A 12814-nucleotide genomic window follows, 5' to 3' on the forward strand; every position below is an offset into this window, starting at 1 on the left:
AGGAGAACTTCCAGAATCTCTCCCAGTTCAGTGCTGGATTCGGCTAAAAACTCCTCCAACCAACGAAGCTGTGGATTGTGAGCCACAAACTGTAAGTACTTTTATTTGTTAAAATTGATGAACTACAGGCACAGTTTCTAGCGTTAACAGTATGTTGTAGCAAGGATGTAAACAATGGGAAATGATGTTTGGCACCTCTAACAATTTTGATAATAATACACATTTATCAGTCAAACAGCCACAATCTTCTACATCTCAAATAACAAACTTGCAGATTTGTGAACATTTTACAAGATTTGTGAACATTTTATGTTACTTACATATGCTTATTCCGAATTTATGTGAAAGATTTGTCAGAATTTATTTAAGAGAGCAGGTGTGAGGCTTTGTGTGCTCTTAATTTTTCTGTCTGATTAAACTAATGCTACCAACAGCTGCTCTGACTGTTTACACATCGCAAAAGCGTGCGCTTGTAGGGGCGTGATGTGGAGCCAATCCGCAAGCTGGCCAATCAGAGGAACTAGAAAATATGACAGTCGTTTTCATGTTAGCAGAATAGCAGTATTTAATTAAAGTAAGATATATGAAAAAATAGCATGATTTTCTACAAATGAAGCGTGACCACACATTGCTTTGCATCTTATAAACACAACCAAGCCTTATAAATACACCCTGGACCACCCCTTTAAGTAAAATCACTGTCCATTGAGACAATCCCCTTTTCCTATTTTCATGCGCTCAAAATAATGAACACATGCTCTCATTGACTGCGTGATTCATGGTGACCACTTTAATTTTAATTCAGAAATTAATTTTATAAAAGCTAATTAATTAAACAAAGAAGTAACTGTTGTTACATAAAAAAACTCAAATATCATTACGTAATTTTTTTAAGTAATGTGTTACTTGTTACTTAGAAAAGTAATATTGTTACACAACTCGCGTTACTTGTAATGTTTTACACCCAACACTGATCCCAAATTTAAATTTGGAATTTGGAATTGCATTTCTATCAAGTTGCTTGAGTGGATGACTGTAACTGTATTATTGGTAACCTAGTAACCAACAGTAAACAACTAGACAAGCAAAAAAGGAAACTGATTGGTCACTTGGATGTATTGTTTGCAATGTCAGAGTTTATTTGGCAAATGTGTTTCCATCACCTATTCGCATTAACTCTTTCTAAACCACCTCAAGCGAGCTTAAAACTTTTTTGCAAATTTTGATTCCAATTTTTTAGCGTTTTTATCACTCATTTCTCATGCGATACTTCAAAATGCACATGAGCATAAATAGTGTTTGTAATAACATGAAAGTGAGTAAATCATTTTTATTGTTGGTTGATAGAATACTCCATTAACTGAACCTAAAATAGTTCTAGCATTGAAATTTTGTATTTAAGAACAATTTTAAGATTGCTGACAAACTCGACTTATTAATGTACAAGAAATATTGAAATCTAGTGCAAAACAGTTTTATTTATACACTATAAAAATGCATCAGAACAGAGGAACAGGGTAGAGTATGGTAATTTGTAAAGAACCAGTACATTCATGTATTTGGGTAGACACTTGATTTGACTAACGGCACTTTGACTTTGCAGTAAAGTTACTTATAATTCGTAAATGCAAGAATGTAGCCTGTAAGACGCAGGGTAGATTTCACCCACAGCACCTTAGTCTTGATATGAAACCAGTCTGTTTTGATGAAGCCAAACGAGGGTAATTTGCTAACACTTTTGTTCAGTTTAAAGCGATAGTTCACCCTAAAACAATTCACTTACTCACCCTTAAGTGCTTAAGAGTTTCTTTCTTTTGTTAAGCACAAAAAAAGTTTTATAGAAAATGATCAAAAGCAGTAAGCATTCCTATGAATATATATATATATATATATATATATATATATATATATATATATATATATATATATATATATATATTTATTTTTTGTTAGGTTTCCTACTGGTCATGAAATTTTAAAAGGTGTATTCCAGAATTTTATATGCACTGTAAACAATATTTATTAACAGTTTCCATATTTTGTTATCCACAAGTGTTTTCTGTTTATTTACAGTTGTGAATTGCATTATGGATTATTGATTTCTGCTCTGTCCACTTTTGTTATGAAAAAAGTACTCTACAGTTTAACAAAGTGACTTTTATTGACATTTTAGTAGTTTGAAATAATATAATGTATAAGAAAAAACTGAGAAATAAGACTTATTACTTATGTAAAATAAATGACGGTTTATTACAAAATATACTACACTAACACAGACAATATATTACATTTAATTAAATATACCTTTATTTGTATAGCGCTTTTGCAATGTAGATATCACTTTAAACTCCTAAAACATCACTTTTTTCAAACTTTTGCAGATTAAAGTTGTTGGAGGGAAGACCGAGGGTCCCATAATGCAATTTAAAAGCATAAATAAATGAGAAATTAAACAATAAAAAGTCACAAATTATAGAAAAATGCTAATTTACAAATAATTTTTACAGTGTATATATCTGGAATATTTTTGTTTGTCATTTTAAATGTTACTTTCCATCAATTCAAATGTAATTGTTTTACACGTTTTGCCTATTTTTCTGTGTTGTTTTATTCATTTTCTGCTTGTCAGCTGACAGTCAAATATATATATATATATGGGCCCTGTGATAGACCTGGTGCAATAAGGCGCAAGACGTGTTTAGTGCGATTTGTTGCTAATTTCAGACCAGCACAACTGTAATTTTTACGTTTTGCGCCACGTTGTACAATCGGGGGTGTGACAGTCTTAAAAGGAGGTGTGTTAAGGTACATTGTTGGCATGCTGCTATTTTGAGGAACTGAAATAGACGTGCCATTGATTAACTAAAACCTGTTCTAAAGTCCAGCGCAGGTTGCGTTAGTCAAGTTAGTATAAGTCAGAGCTCATTTTGCCGGATCCGGCACCTCATTATACTGATCCCCCTTCTCAACCGCCCTTCTCCCCCGTCTGCTGTTCACTTTCTTCCGCAACTCCCCATCCCTCGAGAGCGACAAGAGCAGGAGCATATTATTCCGTCACTAAAATAGCAAAAGGTCTTTAATGCTTTTGCGCCTATATCATTAAAATAGAGCCCTGTAATATGAAAATTAGAGTTGCTAAACAAAAAGATGTACAACTTGTTTTGTTTTGCTAAAAATGAAGAAAAGTAAATAAATTCAGACGTCTTTGCACATACATGAAAAATAAGGTGGAGATAGGTCATGATAATGTAGCTTTTTAGTCAGTAAAATCAGGAAATAAAAATCTGGGAACCCTCATTTATAAACAGAAAAGGGAAACTCAATCAGGTTTGTGAAGAGTGAGTAAATGATGACCGAATGATCATTTTTGGGTGAACTGTTCCTTAAATCTATGCTTTTTTTTATTACTGTACAAGTTGCATGTGACAAGATTAATAGGACTTCTCATGTGTGAAACTAAAATAAAAAACATACAAAGGAATAACTAACAGCACTTGGCATTTGGGTTCAGAAGTCAGAATTATAAAAGCAACTATTTATATTTCCGTGTTTTGACCTCTGTTCGTGATGTTTGGTTCAGTGGTGGCGAAGTCATCCACTCCATCGACACTGTGATTACAATCTTTTTTTGTGGTTCCTTCATGTTTTTCTGTATTCCTGGTTCTGTTGTATTTATTAGAAGGAGATCTAAAGTACTGTAGTGCTGTGTGAGCATGAGCTAGTGCACATCCATCAGTATTTTATTGTGAGTGAGCATGCTATAATGCTTTATCCAGTGGCTTTGTGCAATATGTGACGATATTTTCATAATGCAATGAAAAGAAATGGAATTGTACAAAGAAATGTGGAGGATATTAGGGTCAAACTAAATTAGGGTCAACCTAATTCACAAATGATTATTTGACTATTTGGTTGGTTGGTTGGGTGATTGATTATATATTATATAATATACTCAATGAACCAAGCGCTTTAATTTCGCAATAGAATCTGAGAGTCTAAGCTAAATCTAAGTCTGTAGCTAATTTTACATGCACCAAATTTTGCCAATCTGAATTAATTGAATTCTATTTTGCAGGTCTGTTTACATATACTATACATTGTGGTTCGATTGTTTATGGATGTTTTTATATACATTCTGATTAAAACACAAAATTGATGCTTGTTGTTATTTTAAACATTTCATAAACCAGCAATTTTTTACCATTTTTCCTCAGTCCACCAGTTCTTTCCATCCAGTTCCATCTTTACAATTAAAGACATGTACCTGTTATATGATTATGAATATGAATATTAGATCTGGATAGGATTGTGAAAGTATATTTGGGTTTAAGAGTTTACATGGTCTTTCATTTTGCTGTTGGTTTAAATTAGAAAATTATTAGAAAATTAGAACATTAATGTAAACATAGCCACTGTGTTTTATTTGTTTATTATCAGTATCAACTAATATGAATAGATACAGCAAACAAGGTTCAGACCTTGACAAAATCAATTGACTGACTAAAAACATAAATGGGTACACACAAAAAAAAGTATATAGTTTAATAGTAAGTTGGTAATCTAGTGTATTTGAATACTTTTTAGTTTTGCACAATTATGTCAGTTTTTGCACAATAAATGTCAATATTTTGGCAAATTTCAAGAAGGGATTCGTTGTTTTTAGGAAGCAGATTTAAGTATGGATTTTACCAAAAAAAAACGTTAGACTAATTAAGATACTGAAAATTTTATTGGTCATACAGTGTATATATATATATATATATATATATATATATATATATATATATATATATATATATATATATATATATATATATATATATATATATATATACAGTACTAAACCGCTTGTTTTTTCTTCATTATTAATTATTTTACTGAACATGATTTAAACCTTTGATACATTTTAGACAGCATTTTAAGAGAGGGAGCAGGTTAAGATAAAAAAATCTGACATTTTGTACATATTAGATTCAGATTTTATTTACAAATTTATCTAGACTTTTTAAAGTATTTAATAATTTTGCACTGACAAAATTGTAGGATTATTCAAAATACGTGCAGCTCATTTTCTTCATGCAATTCATATTTTCATATTTAATATTTCATTTTACATATTATTGCTGATATTGCAACATTTTTACATTAATCTATTATCGGCTGATAAATATCAGTATCTGATACATGGGTGTATCTGTGGGTGCAGTTGCTATGGTTAATACTAATGTTTGGGGAAGTGCATTTATTTTGAACTTTGATCAAAACTAACTGGAATTGCCTGTGCATTTCAACAAATTTAACAAGTTTAAGGATTTAATCTATTATCGGCTGGTAAATATTGGTATCCGATCTATGGGTGTATCTGTGTACATTTGCTATGGTTACTACTAAAGTTTAGGGGAAGTGCATTTATTTCGAACTGTGATAAAGAAAAAACTGACTGGAACTACCTGTGCATTTCAATAAATTTAACGAATTAACAAATTTAATTTGTTTATTTATTATCGGCTGATAAATATCAGTATTCAGTACATGTGTGTTGCTATGGTTACTATTAATGTTTGGGGGAAGCGCATTTACATCGAACTGTGATTAAAACTGACTGAAACTACCTGTGCATTTCAACAAATTTAACGAATGAACGAATTAACCTATTATCACCTGATAAATATTGGTATTCGATACATAAATGTATATGGGTGCAGTTGCTTTGGTTACTACTAATGTTTGCGGGAAATGCATTTATTTCGAATTGTGATCAAAACTGATTGGAACTGCCTGTGAATTTCAACTAATTTAAAGAATTAACAAATTGAATAAATTAATGTGTATATGGGTGCAGTTGCTTTTGTTACTACTAATGTTTAGGGGAAGCGCATTTATTTGGAACTGTGATCAAAACTGGCTCAAACTACCTGTGCATTTTTAAAATTTAACTATTTTACCTATTATCTGCTAATAAATATCAGTATTCGATACTAGAGAGTGTCTATGGGTGCAGTTGCTTTGGTTACTAATGTTTGGGGGAAGCGTATTTATTTCGAACTGTGATCAAAACTGACTAGAACTACCTGTGCATTTAAATGAATCAACAAATTTAACAAATGAATCATTTATTGGCTGATAAATATCGGTATCCAATACATGGGTATGTCTATGGGTGCAGTTGCTATGGTTACTCTGGTGTATATGGATTTGGAGTAAATGCATTTATTCCGAACTGTGATGAAAACAGAACTGCCTGTGCATTTCAACGAATTTAACGAATTAATCTATTATAGGCTGATAAATATTGGTATCCGATACGTTGTGTATTAATGGGTGCAGTTGCTATGGTTACAACCAGGGCTTTACATTAACACCCGCCAACCCGCCACGCCAAATGCAGGTAGATTTCGGCGGTGGCGGGTAAGACAGACACTCCCACTAGCCACTTTGGCTAGTTGAAAATAATTTTCCCAGATAATAATTCTTAAAAGCAGGGTTCGACAATATGGAAGGTCCAATATACATGCACAGGTGATCGAGAAGCAACACGACTGACAAAAGTAATTGCGTTCGCAACTTCGCACGAGCAAAGCAGGTGAATACCGAATGAGAGGATAATCACTCGCGCTAACGCCCTATTCACACGGGGCGTCATCGTCAACGCTTCCCATTCACTTTGAATGGGTGACGTCAGGTGTTGCCGAACTGCATTGTGGATCCGTCGGCACTGCTTTAGAAGCGTTGCTCGCTCAGAAGTTGGGACTAGCTCAACTTTTCAAGCGCCAACGGAAGCGTCAGCCAATCAGATCGCTGTATGCAAATACACCAGCTCAGACAGTGGCCTATTGCTGACTGGATTTCATTGGCTGACGCTTTTAAAGCCCCGTGTGAATAGGGCGTAACAGCTAAAGTGATGCGCGCGACTGTTTATAACGCGTGCGCGTTATAAACAGTCGCGCGCATCACTTTAGCTGTTACGCCCTATTCACACGGGGCTTTAAAAGCGTCAGCCAATGAAATCCAGTGGACGCCCTATTCACACGTTTCCTTTAGTGAAGCAACTGTGTCTAGAAATACAACTGATGCGATCGGTTCTCTTACAAATAGACTGAACAAAAAGGGAGAAACATGCACCTACAGTCTTGCTGCATTCAAGAGTTCCAGAGTTGACTTATTGTAAGCAGCGCCAGTTGCTTTGCTTTAATCATTTTTTGAACAGATTATTTATGGGTCTAACATTAACCATGCATGTGTGATCATCCTTTCATTATCACACAGTATGTTTTTTACCTGCGTTCTTTTGCGTAATATGGTTTAATTATCATTTTTCTACAATAACATTGCTTTAATGGGAGATCTGGTGATCTGGGACCTTTAGCCAGGACAGATTACAGTGCATATGTTTTGTTAAATAAAAAGTATATTCAGCTATATTTTGCTTGTTTTGACACATTTAAAATTTGTTGCTAAGAAATAATTAACTGTTTATGTATGGTGTGGTCAGAGATAAATGAGGTAAATCCTTCATTTTGGGCTCTGAAAATTATGAAAACTAATTGTTATATATGAAACCTTGACCCATTTGCTCGATTGAGCAAGCTCATACACGACACAATGTGAAATGAATGAGGAGGCAAGTAGAGATAACGCAATCTCTAAATCAAATAATTTTAGCATGTCAAGGTCATATTTATGTGTATAAAATATATTTTCCCAACAATTAAATTGTGGCTAGTTGAAATGGTGATTGGCTAGTGATGTTGGAAAACTACTAGCCACAGTGGCTGGTGATCAAAAAAGTTAATGTTAAGCCCTGGTTACAACTAATGTTTGGGGGAAGGGCATTTATTTCAACTGTGATCAAAACTGACTGGAACCACCTGTGCATTTGAATGAATTTAACAAACACCCTCCGCCAATGAGATCAAGAATTTCAATAGGCCATGAATAATAAACTGTAATGCATTTGTGCCAGAAATGTATTTAGATGTGCATTTATCTAAAACTAACTACACACCTTAGAATATTCATCAACCAATCAGAATCAAGCATTCAACCAGACCAAATTCAACCAAAATAACAAAATGATGTAATAATAATGGATAAAAATATCAGTGTGAATAATTTTTTTTTCCTTTTTATGAATAAGGTTGGGCCCTAGAAACGTAGGTATGCCATTATAGATGTGACAATCAGAAGTAGAACGTTTTCTGTTCTATTGTTTGGTGTTTCTCGATAATAATGAGTATAATTTGAGCAAATGTATAATGTTGTGCCATGTTGGTTTCTTTCAAAGAAAAATACTGAATTTGTTTTCTCTAGACTCTATTATATTAATGTGTGTGCCTTTCTCTTGGAACATTGTCATCTGTATTACACTTGTGATACTGTGAGATTCAAAGTCTCGCACTAGTATCCTTGCTGCTGTACGTGATATTCTGAATAATAGAAATGAGATTAGAATTAATCATTAAAGACTGATTTATTAATGCAATATGCCTGTTATCCTTCTTTTGTGGTGACTGCGACATTATTAAAATCTGAGCGGTCATGTATTTGATCAGATACACTTTCTTTTCTGTGTTTCATTCCTGATGATGTTGTAGTTTTAGATATGAATTTAAAGTTATAGTCAAATGTCATTTTACAATAAGGTTTCACTATAGTTAATGTATTTACGAATATGAACTAATAATCAACAGTACTTGTACAGCGTTTATAATTAACAGTTCAACATTTACTAATGCACAGTTAACATCCAAATGCTTGTGAGTTAGCAATGTTGAGTTAGCATGAACTAACAATGAATGACTGAATTTTTAATGAACTAACATAAATAAATACTGTAACTTAATTAACATCAACTAATACAACCCTATTGTTAATTTTTACCCAAATGTAGTGTTTATGGAGCTGTGAATACAATATCTTTATTTGCATGTATTTATTATTGCAGTACAGAAGGTGAGCACTAGAGGGTATCCTTGATTTTACTGCATAGGCAACACTAGTTTTAGGATTTCTGTGAAGATCTTTCTGTACTTATAAAAATGCAATGGTTTTCAACTGAAAATTCAACCCGAACACATTCGTACACACAGGAAAGTATGACTTTTAATATTCAACACCAGCACTCTCATGTCTGTGTGACTGTTTAAATTCTGCCGTTTTAGTCAAGCTTTGGAAAATATTGAGAATTTTTTTTTTCTGAGCATATTACAGTTCATGGAGTTATTGGTCTTATCATTTTCCTTGTAAACTCTTAGATGAATTGAGCTTTAGAAATCACATACACAGAGCTTAAATGCTGAAACATTTTGATGTAAGAGTTTGTTTACGTGCTGCCAAGTGCATGTATATTATATTCAGTCTAAGAAAAACCTTTTTTGCTTTTAGCACATCATCTTGTACAATTTCAAATATTTCTTAAGTGTTATTTAATGGGGAGAAGATTTGTTCAACACATTTTAATCGTAACTCATTTCTAATTATTAGTGTCTTTTGTCTTTGTCATGATGACAATATTTTACCAGTTATTTATTCAGGATACTACTATTCAGCAAGTGCAATTTAAAGGCTAAACTAGGTTAATTAGGTTAACAAGTCAATTTACCGGACAACAGTGATTGTTCTGTAACCAGTCAGGAAAAAACTATTCATAAATGGGTTAATAATTTTGACTGAAATATTTTATTGAGTCATTTGTTTTTATTTCCACCAAAGTAAAAGAAACAAGACTCCAAAAGAAAAATAGGAGTAATACTGTATTAAATTTCCTTGCTATGCTAAACATCGCTTGGGGAGTATTTTAAAAAGCAGTAAAAATTTACTAGAGGGCCAATAAATTTGTCTATAAATGTAACCTCCAAGTTTTTTTTTAGTTTAGGTTAAACTTTTTTGCCAGTTCTGCTTGGCAAAGAAAGGAAACTTGTCTTTAACACTGGATTTAAGACAACAGTTATAAGAATCACACAATAGCAACACAAATCAAGACAACAACACAAGTTAAAGTTTTAAAAACCAAATAAGCCCTATACATACAGTGTATCCGGAAAGTATTGATAGCGCTTTACTTTTTCCACATATATTTTTATGTTACAGCCTTATTCCAAAATGTATTACATTCATTTATTTCCTTAAAATTCCACACACACAATACCCCATAATGACAATATGAAAAAGCATTCTTTGAAATTGTTGAAAATTTATTAAAAATAAAAAACCTGAAAAATCACATGTACATAGGTATTCACAGCCTTTACTCAATACTTTGTTGATGCACCTTTAACAGCGATTACAGCCTCAAGTCTTTTTGAATATGATGCCACAAGCTTGCACACCTGTCTTTGGGAATTTTTGCCCATTGCTTTTCGCAGTACCTCTCAAGCTCTACTAGGTTGGATGGGAAACTATGGTGTACAGATGAGCGGTGGCTGGTTTTCTCCAAACGGAACACCTTCGTTGTGCATTCACTCCGAAGAGTTTGATTTTAGACCAGAGATTTTTGTTCTTCAGGTGCCTTTTTGTTAATTCCAGGTGGGGAGTGGCTTCCGTCTGGCCACTCTATCATACAGGCCTGATTGGTGGATTGCTGCACAGATGGTTGTCCTTCTGTAAGGTTCTCCTCTCTCCACAGAAGAATGCTTGAGTCAGTTAGAGTGACCATCGAGTTATTGATCTCCTCCCTGACTAAGGCCCTTCTCCCCTAATCACTCAGCTTATGGCCGGCCAGCTCTTGGAAGAGTCCTGGTGGTTCCAAACATCTTCCACTTACGGATGATGGAGGCCACTGTGCTCATTAGAACTTTCAAAGCAACAGAAATTTTTCTGTAACCTTCCCCAGAGTTGTGCCTCGTGACAATCCTGTCTCAGAGGTCTACAGACAATTCCTTTGTCTTCATGCTTGGTTTCTGCTTTGACATGCAATGTCAACCATGGGACCTTATATTGACAGGTGTATGCCTTTTCAAATCATGTCCGAACAACTGAATTTACCACAGAAGTACTATTAATGAAGCTGCTGACACATCTCAAGAATGATCAGTGGAAACAGAATACACCTGAGCTCAATTCAGAGCTTCACGGCAAAGGTTGTGAATACTGATTTACATTTGATTTTTCAGGTTTTTTAATTTTAATAAATTTGCACCTCTTAAAAATTATTATTTTTTTTCATATTGTCATTATGTTTCCCAGAGATGGGTTGTGGCTGGAAGGGCATCCGCTGCGTAAAAACTTACTGGATAAGTTGGCGGTTCATTCCGCTGTGGCCACCCCAGATTAACAAATGGACTAAGCCGACAAGAAAAGGAATGAATGAATTGTCATTATGGGGTATTGTGTGTAGAATTTTGAGGAAATAAATTAATTTAATCCATTTTGGAATAAGGCTAACCTAAAAACATGGAAAAAGTAAAGCGCCATGAATCAGGGGCGGACTGGGACAAAAATTCAGCCCTGGCAGTGTAGCCACACCAGCCCATAGTACCACACTGACACAAACCCACCCACAGACACGCACGTTCAAATTCATAGGTATAGAGATGGTGAAATAATGTAAGCAATACCATTCATTCATTAATTTTCTTTTCAGCTTAGTCCCTTTATTAATCTGGGGTTACCACAGCGGAATGAACCGCACATGGAGACCTAAAGTGATTGTTAGCACTTGCATGCTCAGTTCTTCTTATAAACTTTGTTGAGAGAATAAAGAATCAAAAGAAATCTGGATTGATTGCATCATGAGAGGATTAATTACATACTGTATCCTATGCATGCATTTAATGTTTTACTTCAAAGACTAGCTATGTATTCAGAGTTCACTACAAATGCCTACAGAACTATGGCTATAGCTATATGTTGCATGTTACACTATATTGCTAGTAGCACACAGCACTCTGTATCAACTAAATCACGTAATCTGCTGATAATTTTAAAATGTAAAGGAGTTCTATGCTAAGCTTACAACTGTTAAACACTGTAGGTTACTGTCAAAAACTGTCAGAAGTGAATGGTGTGAAAAATAGCAGGTTTTAAAATAATGACTTATTTAAGTATATGAAGTATATTTTCTGTTTTCTTACCTCCTCTACCACGCTTCTGTCCTCCGATGCAGTGGCTGAATTTAAGTTTTTCGAAAATATTTCAGTTTATTTTATGCATTTTGCAGCGTCTGATGTTAAAGTCCTTTCTTTGTTTTCTCCGATCTTTTTGGCACCGCCTTTACTTTTTTAACAGTCCATCTCTGAGCTTGTGTTGCACTTATTGTTTGACATTCTTGCCAGATTTTGATTATTTCCGGGTAACCTCTGATTGGTTCGGCCCATCTCGAAACCAGCTGGCCATCGCCGATTGGGCAAAATGCTTTACATTTATTATATTTGTTATTATTATTATTGCTATTATCATTGCATCAGATATCAGATATCATCATCATCATCATATCACATCTTGCAGAACACAAAAGCTGCCTGCATTTAAAAACCTTACGTATTAAAAAAAAAAAAACTCACCGGCCCACATTTAAAAAATAACTAACTAACTAACTAACTAACTTTTAAATTACTATTAAAAAAACAAATTTTGGGTGATGAGGTGGCACAATAGGTAGTGTTGTCGCCTCACAGCAAGAAGGTTGCTGGTTTCAGCCTCGGCTGGGTCAGCTAGCGTTTCTGTGTGGAGTTTATATGTTCTCCCCGTGTTTGCGTGGGTTTCCTATGGGTGCTCTGGTGTCCCCCACAAGTCTAAAGACATGCGCTATAGGTGAATTGGGTAAGCTAAAATTGTCCGCAGTGTATGTGTGTGAATGAGTGTGTATGAGTGTTTC

General features: G+C 34.2%; 1 protein-coding gene and 1 long non-coding RNA gene across 2 annotated transcripts in view; one reads left to right on the forward strand and one right to left on the reverse strand.

Annotated features, from left to right (window-relative positions):
* The window catches only part of znf365 (zinc finger protein 365), a 32431-nt gene extending 31033 nt beyond the window's left edge, over window positions 1-1398 (forward strand). The window contains exon 6 of the transcript XR_015513759.1: window positions 525-1398. The gene's annotated coding sequence lies outside the window, so the exon portion shown is untranslated. The remainder of the gene's footprint in view (window positions 1-524) is intronic.
* Window positions 1399-8283: 6885 nt separating this feature from the next.
* On the reverse strand, window positions 8284-12482 carry LOC147833177 (uncharacterized). Its single transcript, XR_015513760.1, has 2 exons — window positions 11613-12482; window positions 8284-11227 (listed from the first exon to the last, which is right to left on the reverse strand). It is a non-coding gene; the product is annotated as an uncharacterized LOC147833177 (long non-coding RNA).
* Between the last annotated feature and the right edge of the window lie 332 nt (window positions 12483-12814).

The sequence above is a fragment of the Danio rerio genome, chromosome 17 (genome assembly GCF_052040795.2).
Source record: "Danio rerio strain M-AB ecotype USA chromosome 17, GRCz13ab, whole genome shotgun sequence".
NCBI lineage: Eukaryota > Metazoa > Chordata > Actinopteri > Cypriniformes > Danionidae > Danio > Danio rerio.